At 41.5% G+C, this 22,276-nt stretch overlaps 1 pseudogene; it reads right to left on the reverse strand.

Moving 5' to 3' along the window:
• Positions 1-1,696: 1,696 nt before the first annotated feature.
• On the reverse strand, positions 1,697-20,421 carry LOC112923857 (transketolase-like; annotated as a pseudogene).
• Positions 20,422-22,276: the final 1,855 nt, after the last annotated feature.

Consider the following 22,276-nt stretch of genomic DNA (forward strand, 5'->3'; position numbering starts at 1 on the left):
TACACTAACAATGACATATCTGAACAAGAAATTTTAAAAATAATCCTATTAATAATAGCATCAAAAACAATAAAATACTTAGGAAGAAATTTGACCAAGTAGGTGAACAACCTATACATGAAAAATTAGTAAGACATCAAAGAAAGAAATTGAAGAAGACATAAATAAATGGAAAGATAGTCCATGCTCATGGATTTGAAAAATTAATATTGTTAAAATGTCCATACTACCCAAGGTGATCTATAGATTCAAGACAATTCCTATCAACATTTTAATGGTATTCTTTACAGAAATAGGAAAGCAATCCTAAAATTTGTTTGAAACTACAAAAGAGCCAAAACCATCTAGAGAGAGAAAAACAAAGCTGGAGGCATCATACGGCCTGATTCTATAACTATGTTACAAAGTTATAGTAATCAAAACAGTATGATATTGAGACAAAAACAAACACATAGACCAATGGAACTGAATCAAGACCCCAGAAATAAATCCACACATATATAGTCAACTCATATTTGACAAGGAAGCTAACAATATTCAACAAGGGAACATGAGTTCCTTCAATAAATCGTCCTGGGAATATTGGATATTCACATGCAAAAGAATAAAATTGGATCCCTATCTTACATAGCTCACAAAAATTTTTTGTAATGCATTAAAGATTTAAATACAATACCCCAAATTAGAAAAATTCTAGAAGAAAACAGGGGAAAAGCCTCCTTGACGTTGGTCTTGACAATGATTTTTTTTTTGCATCTGGCACCAGAAGCTCAAGCAACAAAAGCAACAAGCAAAAATCAACAAGTGGAACTACATCAAACTAAAAAGTGTCTGCACTGCAAAAGAGATAAGCAGTAAAATGAAAAGCAGCTTACAGAATGGGAGAAAATGTTTGCAAGTCATACATCCCATAAGGGGTTAATATTCAAAATATATAAGGAATTCATACAGATAAATAGAAAAAAACTGATTTAAAAATGAGCGGAGGACCTAAATAGACATTTTATCAAACAAGGCATGCAAATGGCCAATTGGGACATGAAAAGATGTTCAACATCACTGTCAGGGAAATTCAAAGCAAAACCACAATGAGATACCACTGCACACCTGTTAGAACGGCTATCATCAAAAACACAGGAGATAACAAGTAGTGGCAAAGATATAAAGAAAAGGAAACCCTTGTGTACCATTGGTAGAAATGTAAATTGGTGCAGCCACTATAGAAAGCTGCTGGAAGTTCCTCAAAATATTAAAAAGTGAACTATCATATGATCCAGCAATCCCACTCCTGAGTCTATACCCAAAGGAAATGAAATCAGGATCTCAAAGAGATATCTGCACTCCCATGTTCATTGTGGCATTATTCACGGCAGCCAAGATACAGAAACAAGCTAAGTGTTTGCTTACAGAAGAAAGAAGAAAATGAAGTATTACATAAATAATGGAATATTATTCATGTATCAGACACCAGACACCAAATCAGCTGGCACTGTGATCTTGGACTTCCCAACCTCCAGAACTGTGAGCAATAAAATTTGGTTGTTTAAGTCAATCTGTGGAATTCTATTATAGCAGCCTGAATAGACCATGACAATGGAGATAATCACAAATATCCAGAGTGCTGAAGTCTCTAAAGAACAGCACTCAGCTCAACAGATATGTTTAAAGATTAAAAAAAAAAACTTAGAGGCTCACACCCCCTACCCTCCCTAGGCCTTGGCGACAAGGTCCCTCACAGCTTGTGCAATGGCATCCCTGTCAATGCCAAACATCTTCAGCAGCTCAGCTGGCTTCCCGCTTCTTGGTACCTCGCCAACTGCAAGGCGGGAGATGGTGATGCCAGGCTCACCCACCACCGCAGAGGACACTGCCTCACCTATGCCACCTTCATAGTAACGGTCCTCCATGGTGACGATCCTGCCCTTGGTCGCATGGGCACTTTCAAGAATGAGATTTCTGTCCAGGGGCTTGATGGTGAAGGGGTCCAACACACAAATGTTGATCTTCTCTTTCTTCAGCAGGTCAGCAGCAGCCAAGGCCTCGTGTAGGGTCACTCCGGCCCCAATCACAGTCACCTGGTCATCCTTGCTCTTCAGGACGACCTGGGCTTGTTTGATTTGGAAATCTTCATTGTTGTTATAGATGATGGCGTTTTCTGGGTGGCTGGTCCAGATGAAGCAGATGCCCTTTGTATTGGCTGCTAATTCCACCGCCTTCTCTGTAGACACCCCGTCGCTTGGGTAAAAGATCATAGCAGTGGGGATGGACCGAAACATGGCCAGATCTTCCAGAGCCATCTGAGACGGCCCATCTTCCCCAATGGACATACCACAGTGGGAGCCACAGAAGTTGATGTTGCTCTCAGAGATGGCCGCCATGCGAATCTGATCAAAGACCCATGTGAAGAAGGCACCAAAAGCGCTGCAGAAGGGCACCGTCCTGTTGCGTGTGGCACAGCCCACCGCGACACTGACCATGTTCTGCTCAGCAATGTAGCACTCAATGAAGCGGTCTGGGTAGCTTCAATGTAGCACTCAAAGAAGCCAAAGCTTCTTTCTGAAGATCTCTGAGAAGGTGGAATTCTTGGTGTCCCCATCCAGGGCGATGATGCGATCATGGGCATGGTCCAGCTTGGCCAGGGCCTGTCCATAGGCCTTGCGGGTGGCTATCTTGTCCCCAGCTTTATAGCTGGGTGGGCTTGGCATGCGGATGTTGGAAATGTTCACAGAAGGGGCATCCTCTTGTGGGGGAGTCATGAGGATCTTCTTTTGGCTCTGGATCTGGTTGTGTATTTCCTGGACAATCTGATCAGCCATGTTTTGGGGGAGGGGCTTCCCATGCCAAGCATCCTTATCCTCGATCCCTGGGATTCCCCGCCCCTTGAAGGTCTTGGCGATGATGGCCGTTGGCTGGTGCTTGGCCTGGCCGAAGGCCTTGCACAGCTCTTCCACGCTGTGTCCGTCCACGATGACGGCGTGCCAGCCGAAGGACTCACAATGCTTCTGGTAGATGTCCACCTGGTGTTGCAGTGGGATGGGGTCGCTCTGGCCCAGGCGGTTGATGTCAAGAATGGCAATCAGGTGGTCCAGTTTGTAGATGCTGGCAAAAGCCTCGGCCTCCCACACGGCGCCCTCCGACAGCTCCCCGTCTCCCATCACTCAGTAGAGGCGGTAGCTGGCTTTGTCAAAGTACTTGCCTGTGTAGGCCATCCCGCAAGCTGCTCCAAGGCCCTGGCCCAGGGAGCCAGTGGCCACGTCGGTGAAAGCTTGTTTCGGGACGGGGTGCCCGTCCAAGTCAGAGGTGATCTTCCTCAGGTTCAGCAGCTCCTCCTCGGGCAGGAAGCCAGCCTCAGCCCAGATGGTGTACAGGATAGGAGCCGCGTGGCCCTTGGAAGATGTCACCGAAGGCGAAGAAGGAAGCCCCTGCCCCTCCCAAAGCCGAAGCCAAAGCCAAAGCAAAGGCTTTGAAAGCTAAGAAAGTGGTGCTGAAAGGCATGCACAGTCACACAAAAAAAGATCCACACATCACCTACATTCCGACAACCCAAGACCCTGTGCCTCTGAAGGCAGCCCAAATATCCTCAAAAGAGCGCCCCCAAGAGAAACCAGCTTGATCACTATGCCATCATCAAGTTCCCCCTAACTACTGAGTCAGCCATGAAGAAAATAGAAGACAACAACACACTTGTGTTCATTGTGGATGTCAAGGCCAATAAGCACCAGATCAAACAGGCTGTGAAGAAGCTCTATGACATTGATGTGGCCAAGGTCAACACCTTGCTCAGGCCTGATGGAGAGAAGAAAGCATATGTTCGACTGGCTCCTGATATGATGCTTTGGATGTTGCCAACAAAATCGGGATCATCTAACTTGAGTCCAGCCGGCTATAAATCTAAATATAAATTTTTTCACCATAAAAAAAAAAAATCCTGGTTTCCAGCCAGAGATGTTCAGGAAGTTTGAAAAGAAACTTAAAGATACATCAATCAGCTGTTTTATATTAAACAAATAAACTTTTAAAAAAATTATGAGACAATCCCAGAAGTTTGAATAATGGATATTTGATGACAATAAAGAATTGTTGTTAATATTTAGATGTTATCATTGCATTCAGTTATGGTTAAACAATGTATGAATCACAGTCCTCAACCTCAAGAGGTTCACAGCAAGTGGAGGGAGGGGGATACACAGGTGGAAAAATGATTAAAATGCAAGAAGGCAATACCAGTGAGAAGTAAGAAGTATCCTAGGAATGCAGAAAGGGTATCATCTGAGAGGTATGAGAGAGGGGAATCTTGAAAAACAGGAAGTTTGCCAGAAAAATCAGGAAGGAAAAGCACTTGGAAGCAAGGAATAAATGTGAACAGAGAGAAAGGCAAAAGAAAAAAATTAAATTTCCTTACAAATTACAGTCCATTGACAAGTCTTTGAAACAGGCAGTGACATTCCTCTAGGAACTCAGCTGCCTCGATGTTAATAACTTTGCTAAGGGCAAAAGACATCTTAGCAAAATGTTATCCCCACCCCCAGGATCCTATGAGTCTGCTTTAACATATAAAAATTCGTCTGGAAACTTCCTTTATTTCTAGCAACCCCCCCCCCGCCCCCCACAACATGTATGTTAGCAATCATCCCCCAAGCATATGGCCCACCAATATACATCTGAAGGGTCTCATGACTATGGTTTTACTAGACAGTAATAAATGACCTTTTCCTAGTAACAGCTAGCCCCCTCAAGGTCCTGGAAACCTTGCTTCTGAACTTCCTTAGGGACCACCACTACCCCTAGCCTCCTCCCAATGGGAAAGTATATAATCAAATCACCGGTCACAACCCCAGAGCAGCTCTTCCTGCCCACAGGTCTGTCCCCTGCTTTTAATAAACCCACCTTTTTTTAAGATTTTATTTATTTATTCGTAAGAGACACAGAGAGAGAGAGAGAGAGAGGCAGAGACACAGGCAGAGGGAGAAGCAGGCCCCATCCAGGGAGCCCCATGTGGGACTCAATCCCAGGACTCCAGGATCATGCCCTGGGCTGAAGGCAGGCGCCAAACCACAGAGCCACCCAGGGATCCCATAAACCCACCTTTTTGCACCAAAGACATCTCAAGAGTTCTTTCTTGGCTGTCAGCTCCGAACACTACCATTCCAAACCACACCACAGTAGGATGAGGATGTGCTCCAAGGAGTGCAAATATTTGAGTCTGATCAGGGCACAGAGCAAGTAGGAAGAGACCAGTCTGGAAAGACAGGCTCAGACGAGACCATACAGGGTCTTTCTTGCTTTCGTATCAACACCAATGGAGTATCTGGTTGGTTTTTTAATTATTTTCAGGGGTGGAAAAATGTTGCTGAAGCTCTCTAAATAAAGGACGGTGGCACGCGGTTGGGGGCATGCGGGGCCCCCTGGGTATCACTGCATCTCCAGGCTGCCCTTCTCTCCCAGGAGCCTGTCCAGGTGCGGGTGCCAGAAGAGGAAATAAAAAAATTACAAGTAGATTTCTCTTTCCTTCTTTTTTTTATTTTTTTATTTTTTTAAAAATTTTTTTTTAGATTTCTCTTTCTAAAGATGAAAAGCTCAATGTAACTTGGGAGAAAATTTGCTTTGTTTTATAAATAAAACCCAAATGGGTCGTTTATCATAGAACTATTAAGGCAGCACTGACCTTGGTCAAAGTCATGTGAAAAAATAGTGGTATCAAAGGAAAAGCTTCTTAGACTGAGTTTTACGAGGGAAATATCAGGAACTGCTATATTAAGAAATACTACTTCAGCAGCTTAGCTTTCTACACCATAACCAGGGATCACCAGAGCCACCCAGGGGTTTGTGGACTCAGGCTCAGATGAGACCTGAATTAAAGTTTTTGTGGACTTTGGATACAATGCATCTTTGAGAAAACTTCACAAGCACGCCAATCAATATTTATATCTGCTGTTGCAATAGTTGAGCCATGAATAATTTGCATGATAAGCATTACTTTAATAATTTTGGTAATCTACCTAAATGATGTTTTGAAACATTTGAAATAATAAATAAAGTTACTTTCTGGGTATAGTATAACAAGATTGGGCTTCGTCTTTTTCTTGGTAATCAGAGGCATGAAAACAGTAGGTTTGGTAATAGATAGATAGATGATAGATAGATAGATAGATAGATAGATGATAGTCTTTAGACATTTAGCCTTTAAGTACAGCCGCTAACACTTCAATAACAAGAAACTGACTTCCTTTCCTCTCTCCCTCATCCCTCCCTTTTTTTCCCCCTGTTTCTTAAGCAGAGTGTATATACTTACATACCACGGCTACAAAGTCACCATTAAGCTGCACTTAGACATTTCATACTAAGAAGTTATGTTCTAATGAGGCAAATTAAACACACCTTCAGCAGAACTATTTCCTTTCAAGGTTAGCATTTTTTTTCCCTAGAATTTCTCCACAATTTTGGTAGCCCTATGCCTAAAAAATACCATTGGACAGCAAAGACTATGAAGAGGAACTGGCCTGTTTTCGACATATGCAAACGGGATTGTTCTCCCACATGTAGTGTTACGTACAAAACAAGTCAGACTTGGGAGGACATATGATTGCCTGATGTGCTTTTCTGAGCCTTGAAACCTTTGGGTTGGGATAGAAGATTTCCCCCTCAACTCCCTATCCCGAATTGCTCTCTGAAGAATGGGCATTTCATTGACAATCTTTCTAGAACAACAAAGAAGAATTAAACATAGAGAGAGAAAGGAAGCATTTTCTGCTCATGAAGCAGAAAAGAAAAAGTGCTTTGGAGATTCTCACAGTAGGAGCTGGTTTGCCTTTCACCGTGGGCCTAGGCAGAAACTTGGCCTCTGCTTTGGGATCTAAGGGTGGCCGCCTCTATAGCTTTTTCAATGCTACTTTCTGATTGTATGTCAGTACCAAAATATCAGCACTTTCACACACATTCGAGTCTGACTACTCTGAGGGGTTTGTACCTGTGGAGCAAAGCTGTGGTGGTATCATACTGTGTTTTCTGTTTTCAGAAGAACCCAGACTGGAACATTAGCTATACTATCATTTACATTTAACGGTAGACTAAAGATATTTTCAAACATTCCAAGTAATAAAATATATATATATATATATCTTACACAGACCTTTTCTCAAATATCTTAGTGGTTACATTCGATAAAAAGTTCACAAAGAAGGGGTGCCTGGGAGGCTCAGTCAGTTAAACCTCCAACTCTTGATTTCAGCTCAGGTCAAGATCTCAGGGTGGGGAGATTGAGCCACCCCCACCCCGGGCTCCGTGCTCAACAGTCTGCATGTCCCTCTCCTTCCCCATCGGCCCCCACACCCCACCCCCCTGCTCCCAGCACCTGTGTGTTTGACACACACGCTCTCGTCGTCCCTCGCTCTCAAATAAATAAATAAATAGATAGGGAGGGGCAAGAAGGCGGAAGAGCAGGGTCTCCAAATCACCTGTCCCCAACAAATTACCTAGAAAACCTTCAAATCATCCTGAAAACCTACGAATTCGGCCTGAGATTTAAAGAGAGACCAGCTGGAACGCTACAGTGAGAAGAGTTCGCGCTTCTATCAAGGTAGGAAGACGGGAAAAAAGAAATAAAGACACAAAAGGCCTCCAAGGGGGAGGGGCCCCGCGAGGAGCCGGGCTGAGGCCGGGGCGAGTGTCCCCAGGACAGGAGAGCCCCGTCCCGGAGGAGCAGGAGCTGCACCGACCTTCCCGGGCGGAAAGGCCTCCCGGGGAATTGGAGCAGGATCCCCAGAAAGGCGGGGATGCCCTCGGGCTCCCTGGGACACTAACAGACACCTGCGCCCCGGGAGATGCGCCGAGCTCCCTAAGGGCTGCAGCGCTCGGCGGGACCCGGAGCAGCTCGGAGGGGCTCGGGCGGCGGCTCCGCGGAGGGGGCTGCGGGGCGGGAGCGCGAATCCAACAGCGCAGGCCCCGGAGCACAGGGCGCCGGGACACAGCCCAGGATCCGGCCTCCCCCAGGGACAGGCAGAGGCCGGGAGGGCCCAGGACAGCGAGGACGCTCCTGCCCGAGCTGAGCAGATCAGCGGCCCCGCCCGGGAGCCCCCAGGCCCTGCAGCCGGAGAGCCCCGGAGCTACTGCGGGGGCTGACTTCAGGGTCCCAGAGCTGCCCCCGCCACTGTGGCTTCCTCCAGGGGCCTCACGGGGTGAACAACCCCCACTGAGCCCTGCACCAGGCAGGGGCAGAGCAGCTCCCCCAAGTGCTAACACCTGAGAATCAGCACAGCAGGCCCCTCCCCCAGAAGACCAAGGAGACGGACCAGTTCCAAGGGAAGTCAAGGCACTTAAAGTACACAGAATTGGAAGATTCTCCCCCGTGTTTTTTTGTTTTTGTTTTTGTTTTGTTTTGTGCTTTTTTTTCTTTCTTCTTGATTTCTGATTGCTTCCCCCACCCCACCCCCTTTTTTTTCTCCTTTCTTTTTCTTTCTCTTTTTCTTCTCTTTTTCCCTTTTTTTCTTCTTTCTCTTTTCTCTTTTTCTCTTTTCTTTCCTTCTCTCTCTTTTTCTCCTTTTCCCAATACAACTTATTTTTGGCCACTCTGCGCTGAGCAAAATGACTAGAAGGAAAACCTCACCTCAAAAAAAAGAATCAGAAACAGCCCTCTCTCCCACAGAGTTACAAAATCTGGATTACAATTCAATGTCAGAAAGCCAATTCAGAAGCACTATTATACAGCAACTGGTGGCTCTAGAAAAAACCATAAAGGACTCAAGAGACTTCATGACTGCAGAAATTAGATCCAATCAGGCAGAAATTAAAAATCAATTAAATGAGATGCAATCCAAGCCAGAAGTCGTAACGACGAGGCTTAACGAGGTGGAAGAACAAGTGAGTGACATAGAAGACAAGTTGATGGCAAAGAGGGAAACTGAGGAAAAAAGAGACAGGCAATTAAAAGACCATGAGGATAGACTAAGGGAAATAAATGACAGCCTGAGGAAGAAAAACCTACGTTTAATTGGGGTTCCCGAGGGTGCCGAAAGGGCCAGAGGGCCAGAATATGTATTTGAACAAATCCTAGCTGAAAACTTTCCGAATCTGGGAAGGGAAACAGGCATTCAGATCCAGGAAATAGAGAGATCCCCCCCTAAAATCAACAAAAACCATTCAACACCTCGACATTTAATAGTGAAGCTTGCAAATTCCAAAGATAAGGAGAAGATCCTTAAAGCAGCAAGAGAAAAAAAAGTCCCTGACTTTTATGGGGAGGAATATTAGGGTAACAGCAGACCTCTCCACAGAGACCTGGCAGGCCAAAAAGGGCTGGCAGGATATATTCAGGGTCCTAAATGAGAAGAACATGCAACCAAGAATACTTTATCCAGCAAGGCTCTCATTCAAAATGGAAGGAGAGATAAAGAGCTTCTAAGACAGGCAGGAACTGAAAGAATATGTAACCTCCAAACCAGCTCTGCAAGAAATTTTAAGGGGGACTCTTAAAATTCCCCTTTAAGAAGAAGTTCAGTGGAACAATCCACAAAAACAAGGACTGAATAGATATGATAACACTAAACTCATATCTGTCAATAGTAACTCTGAACGTGAACGGGCTTAATGACCCCATCAAAAGGTGCAGGGTTTCAGACTGGATAAAAAAGCAGGACCCATCTATTTGCTGTCTACAAGAGACTCATTTTAGACAGAAGGACACCTACAACCTGAAAATAAAAGGTTGGAGAACCATTTACCATTCAAATGGTCCTCAAAAGAAAGCAGGGGTAGCCATCCTTATATCAGATAAATTAAAATTTACCCCGAAGACTATTGTGAGAGATGAAGAGGGACACTATCTCATACTCAAAGGATCTATCCAACAAGAGGACTTAACAATCCTCAATATATATGCCCCAAATGTGGGAGCTGCCAAATATTTAAACCAATTAATAACCAAACTGAAGAAATACTTTGATAATAATACACTTATACTTGGTGACTTCAATCTAGCTCTTTCTATACTAGATAGGTCTTCTAAGCACAAGATATCCAAAGAAACGAGAGCTTTAAATGATACACTGGACCAGATGGATTTCACAGATATCTACAGAACTTTACATCCAAACTCAACTGAATACACATTCTTCTCAAGTGCACGTGGAACTTTCTCCAGAATAGACCACATACTGGGTCACAAATCGGGTCTGAACCGATACCAAAAGATCGGGATAGTCCCCTGTATATTCTCAGACCATAATGCCTTGAAATTAGAACTTAATCACAACAAGAAGTTTGGAAGGACCACAAACACGTGGAGGTTAAGGACCATCCTGCTAAAAGATGAAAAGGTCAACCAGGAAATTAAGGAAGAATTAAAAAGACTCATGGAAACTAATGAGAATGAAGATACAACCGTTCAAAATCTTTGGGATGCAGCAAAAGCAGTCCTGAGGGGGAAATACATCGCAATACAAGCATCCATTCAAAAACTGGAAAGAACTCAAATTCAAAAGCTCACCTTACACATAAAGGAACTAGAGAAAAAGCAACAAATGGACCCCACCCCCAGCAGAAGAAGACAGTTAATTAAAATTCGAGCAGAACTAAATGATATCGAGACCAAAAGAACTGTGGAACAGATAAACAGAACCAGGAGTTGGTTCTTTGAAAGAATTAATAAGATAGATAAACCATTAGCCAACCTTATTAAAAAGAAGAGAGAGAAGACTCAAATTAATAAAATCATGAATGACAAAGGAGAGATCACTACCAACACCAAGGAAATACAAACGATTTTAAAAACATATTATGAACAGCTACATGCCAATAAATTAGGCAATCTAGAAGAAATGGATGCATTCCTGGAAAGCCACAAACTACCAAAACTGGAGCAGGAAGAAATAGAAAACCTGAACAGGCCAATAACCAGGGAGGAAATTGAAGCAGTCATCAAAAACCTCCCAAGACACAAGAGTCCAGGGCCAGATGGCTTCCCAGGGGAATTCTATCAAACGTTTAAAGAAGAAATCATACCTATTCTACTAAAGCTGTTTGGAAAGATAGAAAGAGATGGAGTACTTCCAAATTCGTTCTACGAGGCCAGCATCACCTTAATTCCGAAACCAGACAAAGATCCCACCAAAAAGGAGAATTACAGACCAATATCCCTGATGAACATGGATGCAAAAATTCTCAACAAGATACTAGCCAATAGGATCCTACAAAACATTAAGAAAATTATTCACCATGACCAAGTAGGATTTATCCCCGGGACACAAGGCTGGTTCAACACTTGTAAAACCATCAATGTGATTCATCATATCAGCAAGAGAAAAAACAAGAACCATATGATACTCTCATTAGATGCAGAGAAAGCATTTGACAAAATACAGCATCCATTCCTGATCAAAACCCTTCAGAGTGTTGGGATAGAGGGAACTTTCCTTGACATCTTAAAAGCCATTTATGAAAAGCCCACAGCAAATATCATTCTCAATGGGGAAGCACTGGGAGCCTTTCCCCTAAGATCAGGAACAAAACAGGGATGTCCACTCTCACCACTGCTGTTCAACATAGTTCTGGAAGTCCTCGCCTCAGCAATCAGACAACAAAAAGACATTAAAGGCATTCAAATTGGCAAAGAAGAAGTCAAACTCTCCCTCTTCGCCGATGACATGATACTCTACATAGAAAACCCAAAAGCCTCCACCCCAAGATTGCTAGAACTCATACAGCAATTTGGTAGCGTGGCAGGATACAAAATCAATGCCCAGAAATCAATGGCATTTCTATACACTAACAATGAGACTGAAGAAAGAGAAATTAAGGAGTCAATCCCATTTACAATTGCACCCAAAAGCATAAGATACCTAGGAATAAACCTAACCAAAGAGGTGAAAGATCTATACCCTAAACACTATAGAACACTTCTGAAAGAAACTGAGGAAGACACAAAGAGATGGAAAAATATTCCATGCTCATGGATTGGCAGAATTAATATTGTGAAAATGTCAATGTTACCCAGGGCAATTTACACGTTTAATGCAATCCCTATCAAAATACCATGGGCTTTCTTCAGAGAGTTAGAACAAATTATTTTAAGATTTGTGTGGAATCAGAAAAGACCCCGAATAGCCAGGGGAATTTTAAAAAAGTAAACCATAGCTGGGGGCATCACAATGCCAGATTTCAGGTTGTACTACAAGGCTGTGGTCATCAAGACAGTGTGGTACTGGCACAAAAACAGACACATAGATCAATGGAACAGAATAGAGAACCCAGAAGTGGACCCTGAACTTTATGGTCATCTAATATTCGATAAAGGAGGAAAGACTATCCATTGGAAGAAAGACAGTCTCTTCAATAAATGGTGTTGGGAAAATTGGACATCCACATGCAGAATGAAACTGGATCACTCTCACCATACACAAAGATAAACTCAAAGTGGATGAGAGATCTAAATGTGAGACAAGATTCCATCAAAATCATAGAAGGGAACACAGGCAACACCCTTTTTGAACTTGGCCACAGTAACTTCTTGCAAGATACATCCACGAAGGCAAAAGAAACAAAAGCAAAAATGAACTATTGGGACTTCATCAAGATAAGAAGCTTTTGCACAGCAAAGGATACAGTCAACAAAACTAAAAGACAACCTACAGAATGGGAGAAGATATTTGCAAATGACATATCAGATAAAGGGCTAGTTTCCAAAATCTATAAAGAACTTATTAAACTCAACACCAAAGAAACAAACAATCCAATCATGAAATGGCCAAAAGACATGAAGAGAAATCTCACAGAGGAAGACATGGACATGGCCAACATGCACATGAGAAAATGCTCTGCATCACTTGCCATCAGGGAAATACAAATCAAAACCACCATGAGATACCACCTCACACCAGTGAGAATGGGGAAAATTAACAAGGCAGGAAACAACAAATGTTGGAGAGGATGCGGAAAAAAGGGAACCCTCTTACACTGTTGGTGGGAATGTGAACTGGTGCAGCCACTCTGGAAAACTGTGTGGAGGTTCCTCAAAGAGTTAAAAATAGACCTGCCCTACGACCCAGCAATTGCAGTGTTGGGGATTTACCCCAAAGATTCAGATGCAATGAAATGCCGGGACACCTGCACCCCAATGTTTCTAGCAGCAATGTCCACAATAGCCAAACTGTGGAAGGAGCCTCGGTGTCCATCGAAAGATGAATGGATAAAGAAGATGTGGTTTATGTATACAATGGAATATTACTCAGCAATTAGAAACGACAAATACCCACCATTTGCTTCAACGTGGATGGAACTGGAGGGTGTTATGCTGAGTGAAATAAGTCAATCGGAGAAGGATAAACAGTGTATGTTCTCATTCATTTGGGGAATATAAATAATAGTGAAAGGGAATATAAAGGAAGGGAAAAGAAATGTTGGGAAATATCAGGAAGGGAGACAGAACATAAAGACTCCTAACTCTGGGAAACGAACTAGGGGTGGTGGAAGGGGAGGAGGGCGGGTGTTGGAGGGGAATGGGTGACGGGCACTGAGGCGGACACTTGACCAGATGAGCACTGGGTGTTTTTCTGTATGTTGGTAAATTGAACACCAATAAAAATTAATTTTAAAAAAATAAATAGATAAATATGGGATCCCTGGGTGGCGCAGCGGTTTAGCGCCTGCCTTTGGCCCAGGGCGCGATCCTGGAGGCCCCGGGATCGAATCCCACATCTGGCTCCCGGTGCATGGAGCCTGCTTCTCCCTCTGCCTGTGTCTCTGCCTCTCTCTCTCTCTCTCTCTGTGACTATCATAAATAAATAAAAATTAAAAAAAAAATAAAAATAAATAAATAGATAAATAAATAAAATCTTAAGAAAAAATAAAAATTTCCTCTCCTGTTATTCATAAAACGATATTCCTTCATAATACACATTAGTGGCCTCTTCCAAGCAGCTGTTAAGTCTGTTAGGTAAAGACATCATCCTGCATTTGCAGCACCCAGCCCCCTCCAACGGGATCCTGATTCAATTCTGTTAGGCTATAAAACATGTGTTCTATAACTCCACAGAAATATCTTCTGATGGTTTTTTAAAAATCTCACTCTAATGGCTCCATTGGCATCCAACTATTTTATATGACTCCCATACATCATGCTGGAGGTTGGGTTTGTGTTGCAACATTTCAGAAATATAAAAATTAAGTTGCATTACTTGGGCATTATAGGTCCAAAAGTTTGATTCATTCACTCGCTCATTTATTCAGCCACTTTTTCTTTCATTCATTCATCACATGTCAGTTGTCTTTTAGTTGTAAAACCTTGTGATAAGTGAATTAGACAATGGCACGGACATCAAAGCACTCACTATTTTATAGGAGGTTGAGATAAGCCCAAATGACTAAAGTATAGCAATTGCGTGAGAGAAATACAGATAAAGTATGGTTAGCATGGGACGGTAGACGCGGTTCCCTTTGGCTCTGCGCTAAGGCCTTGCACCTGGGACAGTGCTGGCTCCCACTGCTGAGTAAGCGCCCATATTCAGGAATGGGGGAGGAGAGGAAGGAATGAATGAAAAAGGAGTTGGCAGGCAAGGAACATCAGCTTCAGTGATAGAAAGATCTGGTATGGGAAGACTTAAAAAGGCAGATTTCAAGAACCAAGATCACCCTTGTGTGTCTTCTTCTGATTGCTCTACATCAGTTCTTTCCCAGATGATAGGGCCTCCATGTGGCTCCAAATCTCCCTTTCTACACCGTCCTATCACAACCACGTGAAAAGTCACCCATGAACATAAGGACAAATGGGCTCCAAAAACTAGGGAAAATTTGCTGAACCGTGGTCCATCAAATGAGTGCTGTCTTTTCAAAAGAGTCACCCTGAGGCTTATGCACTCAGTTCCACGATATTGACATTATTCAATATCATTCAGTTGCCACCATAATCTGCATCAGCTCTTTTTAAGAGCCACAATGGTTACGTGTTTATCCTTTAATTGTGGTTTTGATATTCAGGAGTCCTGATATTTCCTCCACTTAAGTGTACAAATAGATCATTCAGTAAGGTGATTCTTGAATATCTTAAAGAGAAACCACAATTACAGAATATTTCTTCTACATGATGACAAAGCATATAAAGTGAAAAGAAGACTGGTTACAAGGTTACACTACTTATTTAAAAAAATCTTCAAAAAAAAAATCTTCAACTACCCACTATAAGGTAATGGCATATTTTTATTTTTAGCAACAGAGCAATGATTTTTTTCCTTCACAATTTGGTTTTTAAATTTTGTTTTATTATCCTAAGAATTTTATTTTATTATCATATCATCATAAGAATATTATCTTATTAACATAAGATCTACCCTCTTATTGGGACACTTGGGTGGCTCAGTGGTTGAGCATCTGCCTTTGGCTCAGGTTGTGATTCCAGGGTCCTGGGATGAGTTCCACATTGGGCTCCTGGCAGGGAGCCTGCTTCTTCCTTTGCCTACATCTCTCCCTCTCTCTCTGTGTCTCTAATGAGTAAATAAAATATTTTTTTAAAAAAAGATCTACCCTCTTATCAAAACTCGAAGTGTGAAATACATTTTTGTTGATTATAGGTATGTTATATGGCAGATCTCTAGGGCTTATTATTCTTCCTGCTTAACTAAAACTTTATATGCTCATTGATTAGCAACTCCCCATTTCTCCCACCGACAGCTCCTGGCAACCACCACCATTCCACTCTTTGATTCTATAAATTTGAGGGTTTTTTTTTTAAGATTTTATTTATCTCAAGAGAGACAGTGGGTGGGGCAGGGGCAGAGGCAGATGTTGAGAGAGAACCTCAAGCAGACTCCACACGGAGCAGGGCTCCATCTCATGACCCTGAGGTCATGACCTGTGTGGACATCAAGAGTCAGATGCCTAATCAACTGAGCCACCCCGGGCGCCCCTAAATTTGACTATTATAAATACCTCCTATAAGTGAAATCACACAGTATTTATCTTTCTGTGACTGGCTTATTTCGCTTTCTATACTTATCCTTAAGATTCATCCATGTTGTCACATATTACAGAATTTCCTTCTTTTGTAAAGCTTGCTAGTAATCAACTGTGTGAATATACCACATTTTCTTTACCCATTTATATGTTGACAGACATGCAAGTTGTTTCCACATCTTGGCTCCTGAGAATAGTTCTGTAATGAACCTAAAAGTGCTAATACCTCTTTGAGATCCTGATTTCAATTCTTTTGGATAAATACCCAGAAATGGGATTGCTGAACCATATGGTAGCTCTATTTTTAATTTTTTGAGGAAACTCCATACTTTTTTTGATAGTGCTACACCATCTTGCATTCTGACCAACAGTGTGCGAGAATTTGTAATGTTGTGTTTCTAAAAAGCTCAATGGAACTGAAATACTAACAACCCATCCATTGGAACTTCTGAGTTACAGCAATTCAATTAAGAGCTTTTTAAGCTCTTTACTTTGTAAAGAGGCTCCTTGATGGGCACCGGCCTCTTATTGAGACAAATGAGGAGTCTGTCTCTTACTGATGGATTTACTGAATGTCCATGAATGTTGAATTGCTGTTTTATGTTAGACTCCTACAAATGACAAGTTATTAAGTGTTCTTTATCTTAACTCAAAATTCACTGCAATTTGTAGGATTACTGAACATCTTCCCTATTTTACTTAATATGCATATACTGAACACTGTGTGTATGATAAAGAGGATGAGTAGAAAATCGTAGGTTTTAAGAAGATGGATCAGAAACGAAGCCATAAGCTTTGGTAAAGATGGCAGTTTGCATGTATAGTATGTTCTTCCTCTCCCCAAAACCTACTGAAATTAAGGGAAGAGAAGATATTCGACATATAACTATAATATTTTAACTTAGCTTCCTAACCAAGAAAAATTAAAAAGGAACCCTACTGCTCCTCAGTAAAATGAATTGAGTTGAGACAAACACTGAAGTGAAAGAAATAAGAGTTTTGGTCAATTGAAGAGCCCCAAATCATCTGGCCTCAAACCATGTGAAAACATTTTTCAGGGGAAAATATTGTAAAATATGCTTTTAAATTAAGATAAATCTTGTGATGCTGGTAAGAAAGTAGGAACTCCAGCCTGGGAAATAAGTTTCCAGCCCAATGGCCCAGAGCACCTTATTGGTTCCCAAAGTGTAGTCCCCGGACCAGCAGCAGCGTCACATGGGAACATGTTAGGAATGCAAATTCCTAAGCCCCTTCCTAAACTTACTCAATCAGTAACTCTGGGAGTAGAGGCCAGCATCAATGTTTAAACAGAACTACAGTGATTCTGAAATGATAGCATATATCACAATCCTTTAAAGGGCTTATTAATTTCCTCAGTAGTCTGAGAGTCAGCAGCATTGGTAGAATGCAGAATCTAAGGCTCATTCGGAACCTGTAGTTTTAACAAGATACACAGGTGACTCGTATACATTAAAATGTGAATGATCTACAACAGCGTTTTGTAAACATTCTTGACCCACAGAGATTTTTCTTTGTGACACAGAATACACATGCTTCAGTAGTATCAGACCTAGGGGAGGTGAGTGAAATGCTCAGCATGGAAAATTTAAGGAGGTACTATCAGAGCCAATTACACTTGAATGAATGTGCAAATTGGGCTATGGAATATATATATATTTTTTGTTTGTATTATTATTTTTACTTTTTTTATTTAAATGCACTTTAATTAACAGTGTATTATTAGTTTCAGGAGTAGAATTTAGTGATTTATCAGTTGCATGTAGCATCCAGTGCTTATTATATCACCCAGTTACCCCATTCCCCTCCACCACCCTCCAGCAACCCTCAACTTGTTCCCTAGAGTTAAGAGTCTCTTATGATTTGCCTCCCTCTCTGTTTTTATCGTATTTTACTTTTCTTTCCCTTCCCCTATGCTCTTCTGTTCTGTTTCTTAAATTCCACATTTGAGTGAAATCATGTGGTATTTGGCTTTCTCAGACTCCTTTTGCTTAGCATAGTACCCTCTAGTTCCATGTTTGTTTGTATTATTAATAAATCCACAATAAACCTGAATTAATTCTACAATTTATAAAAGAAAAAATTTCCTCTTAGTCTTCAAAACTAAGAAGGGGAGTACGTGAAACAAATACTAAGACTCTTCTTAAGATTGTTATGTTACTAGAAGCCCCAAATCACAGTGTGACAGGCATAGATATATTATAATTTAGGATTTTATTTAGGAAATTTTATTCATTTATAGGAAAACTGGAATCATTGAGTGCAATGAATGATTAGTATCCATTAAGTTGTAGCACAAAACCAGTTTATTGTAAATCAGGAAGCCTGGCTTCCAAAGCAATACAATAACCATGGCGTCATTATTCTTTCTTGGCACTGAGTTGGTATGAAGAGCATCTCACATGTCTTTGTGCCTATAGCAGTGGCCGAAGAGCTTTACACTGGAAATAAATTGTATATTCAGTCTGCCATGCAGCAGAGACAATGTGTCTTGTATGAATCAACTGATCTGTTTTTGTTTTCTTGTTTTGCCTAGTTTGGCCTTGTTTATTTTGTTTTAAATAAAATAATGTGAGGATGATTCTGCTGAGACGATAGACTTAAAACACAAAACTCTTCACTTTTAAAAGACTTATATTAATAAACTCCTCAACTAGGGCCAAGCTATCCGTAAGAGTTTTAATGTTTATTCAGAACGCTGAACCCAAAGGTTTCCATGTGTGCCTCAAGAGTGTAGCACAGGTCAGGAAGCCCAGAAATAGGAATAGAAAGATAAAACCATATCTTTAGTAAGCACTATGGTGTTATTTCCAGAAATTGCACTTCCTCCTTCCCCTACAGTTTTGCAGGTGGATAATGGATTACTCTTTTAGCAATGACTTTCATTTTGTCAGTTATAGGTAGAAGTGGCCAGGAGGGAATTATAGAATGTTTGAACTAGAGAAGCCAGATAAGATCTTAACTCATGGCTTTGTTTAGGGCTAAGGAAGCTGACAACCAGAGAAGTCACATCATTCCTCAGTGGCAGCAATATAGTGAGGAAATAGCCCTCTTCCTTTTCATCTCCAAGATAATTATTTGGTTATAGTTGTGGGAACATGATTTATTGACTTTTCTTAAACTCAGGTTAAAAACTGCTTTATTTTCTCCTGCCATTTAAAAACAACCACAAACTTGGTAGCTTTAAAACAAGTCCTGAGTGTATTAAGTGCTCACAGCTCTGTGGGTCAGAAGTCTATGCACAACATGGAGGAGGCATCCTTGCTCAGGCTCTCATGAGGCTGAGATAAAGGTCTTGACCAGCTACATTCTCCTCTCGAGCTCAGGTGGCTGTAGCAGAATTCAGATCCTTGACATTGTAGTACAGAAGTCCAAATTTCCCTGCTAATCATCAGCTAAGAAATGTTCTCAGTCCTAGAAGCTAGCTGCCTGCACTCCTTGTCATGTGATCACCTAATGTTCAAAGCCAACAATGAAGAATTTTTCTCATGTTCAATCCCTCTCACATTTCAACTTTCCCAGACTTTGAATCCCTCTCTCTAGAAAGAACTGTATTCCTTTTTTTTTTTATAAGGTTTTTTTTATTTATTTTTGAGACAGAGGGGGGAGGGGTAGGTAGGGGGAAGAAGAGAAAATCTCAAGCAGGCTAGCCATTTAGTGCTGAGCCTGAGGTGGGGCCCTATCCCACGGCCCTGAGATCATGACCTGAGCTGAAACCAAGAGTCAGATGCTTAACCAATTGAGCCACCCAGGTTCCGTGGAAGAACACTATTCCTTCTAAGGGCTCACCTAATTAAGTCATCCAGAAAAATCTCCCTTTTTAAAACCCAACTGTGCCATGTTGCATAACTTAATCATGAGAGTGATAACAGACCATATTTACAGGTCCTTCTCATACTCAAGGGTTGGGGATCATCTCTTAGAATTCTCCCTACCATGGAACACTTGCAATTCAACAGCCTGTCAGAGCACTGGCCCATCTGTGAGCTCCACTGAGCTGAGTGTCTCAAAGATGAAAAGAGGGCAATCCATGCCTCATGCCACATTTCTGAGGGGCAATGCAACTGAGATTGTGGCCATGGAGATTAATGAGCCACAAATTCTTGCTTACTTGCCAAATCTCAAAAAAAAAAAAAAAAAAAAAAATCCAAAAGCTCACAGACTTATGTAAAGTATCTAATCTCAATAACATGAGATTATCAGGGGAAACAGGAATGCTTTAAATTTGTTTTGAGAAATCAACCATTCAGAATTATGCTCTCCCTATAAAAGAGCTATGTTCTGATTCTCTCCTTCATCATGAAAATAAAAATGATAACAAATGATGGCTTTGCAAATTGTAAAGACAATGCTCCACCTATGATGATCTTAAGACTCTTCTCTGAGCTAACTCAGTAAAAGATGCACTCATTGTAGAAACAAAATATAGTGCATGCGGCTGCAGACGTCCCATCTGACCATTACCATGGCTACGGCTATTTCACATCTTCTCTTTTTCCTGGACCCTTCCTTAGCCCTTCAGCAGTGCTCCAAGGTCTGTTTGGTATGCCTTGTAATTTTTTTCTTGATAACTAGATATGATGTATTGGTTCAAAGAAAGTGCTGGGGATAAGTCATTAGCAATGTGCTGGTGAGGTACGAGTGAAGGAAGTGTTCCATGGTCCTATGATTAGGTCTGTCTTTTTAACGAGCCTGTGCATCTGGACTGTGAACTTCATAAGACTTCCTCCACTTTTTTTCTCCCCCCTTAGATGGTACGAGATGGCTAAAGTGGGCTGGAGTTGCCTATTTCCATTTCCCTTTTAGTCAATTAGGCTTTGGTAACATCCCACTAAATTAGGTTGTGTTTGGGGCACCTGGGAGGCTCAATGGCTGAGCCTCTGCCTTTGGCTCAGGGTGTGATTGCCGGTCCCGAGATGGGGGCTTGCATCGGGCTGCCCACAGGGAGCCTGCTTCTTCTCCCTCTGCCTGTGTCTCTGCCTCTCTGTCTGTGTGTATCTCTCATGAATAAATAAATAAAACCTTTTTTAAAAAATGGCATCTTTCCCCTCTTCCGGGTAGAAATATTTGGAGATTTTCCTCTGCTATTTGCTGTGAGAAACTAGTCAAGCTCCTGGAGATAAATCTCATAATATTGTGGAGGCCCCCCACAACTAGGCCCCATGGAGTTTTTCCCTCCTAGACTTGTCTACACTGAACCCCCAGCAATTTCTGTTACACTTCTGGTTTTCCTTCTCCAGCTTTGGGTCCTGCCCTGGTATCCACTCATGACTCTGCCCAGGTAAGTGGTGACTCCCTGTATTCACATCTCCAATCTTGGATACACAGCCAATATCAGGAACAAAGTTGCTTTTCCTAAATACTTTAGCTATGATACATTACACACACACACACACACACACACACTAAAAATTTTACTTACAACATTGACATTTTAAAGGAGAAGTAACTGCCACTTACATTTTATGAAAAAAAAATCACAATATGCAACTTCATTTTCCGTTTGGATTTCTTATGCCAGCTATGATCTTTCCTACAGTCTCTTTCCTCATCCATCTACCAAACTTAATCCTTAATTAAGGACCTGGTACCAGTATCAGAGGCCTTAGTTTGAATTTAAATCATCATGTCATATTCCCCCATGGCAACTTTACTTTAAACCTTAAATCCAAAAGTACAATGAATGGACTGTCCATTGTTGTAGATGCTTGTAGTATCAACCAACAAGTGGGGAAAGTTTTCCGAAAGCATGAGAACAATCCAGACAGACCTGAAACCATAGAACATATGTACCGAATGAGACCAGTACTTAATAAACTCGGCTTTTTTATACTCAAATTTAGTTTTAAAACACAGAAAAAACTCATCGTTTCCTTTGGTTAAAGTTATCAATAGCTCAGGTTTCTAAATACATAGTTTTATTTACAGGTTGTCATTTCCTTTTTGATTTCAAAATGCATGGCTTTCCCGACATCCTAATCTTCTGTCAAATATCAGAAACGTTGCCTGAAGTAATTATGCTACTTATTAAAGAAAATGATTATGTTAAACTGAAATGCTTTCTCTAAGGCAGGTTCTTCTCATCACCTGTTTACATACTACCATCCAAAGGAATGTATGAAATAGAATAGAAACAGAAGAGGGATATTGTTATGATGTTTGTTTTATAGCACACAAACACCTAACAGCTTCTCCAACAAAATGCAAGATATATACTTACAATGACAGCCTGTATTTGGAATATGCTATAAAACACTTCTCTTAAATTATACTAGGTAGGTGGGATGCTATAAAAAGAATGTTTTTCTTTTTGTACAATGCA

Source organism: Vulpes vulpes, chromosome 7 (assembly GCF_048418805.1).
Source record: "Vulpes vulpes isolate BD-2025 chromosome 7, VulVul3, whole genome shotgun sequence".
Taxonomy (NCBI): Eukaryota; Metazoa; Chordata; class Mammalia; order Carnivora; family Canidae; genus Vulpes; species Vulpes vulpes.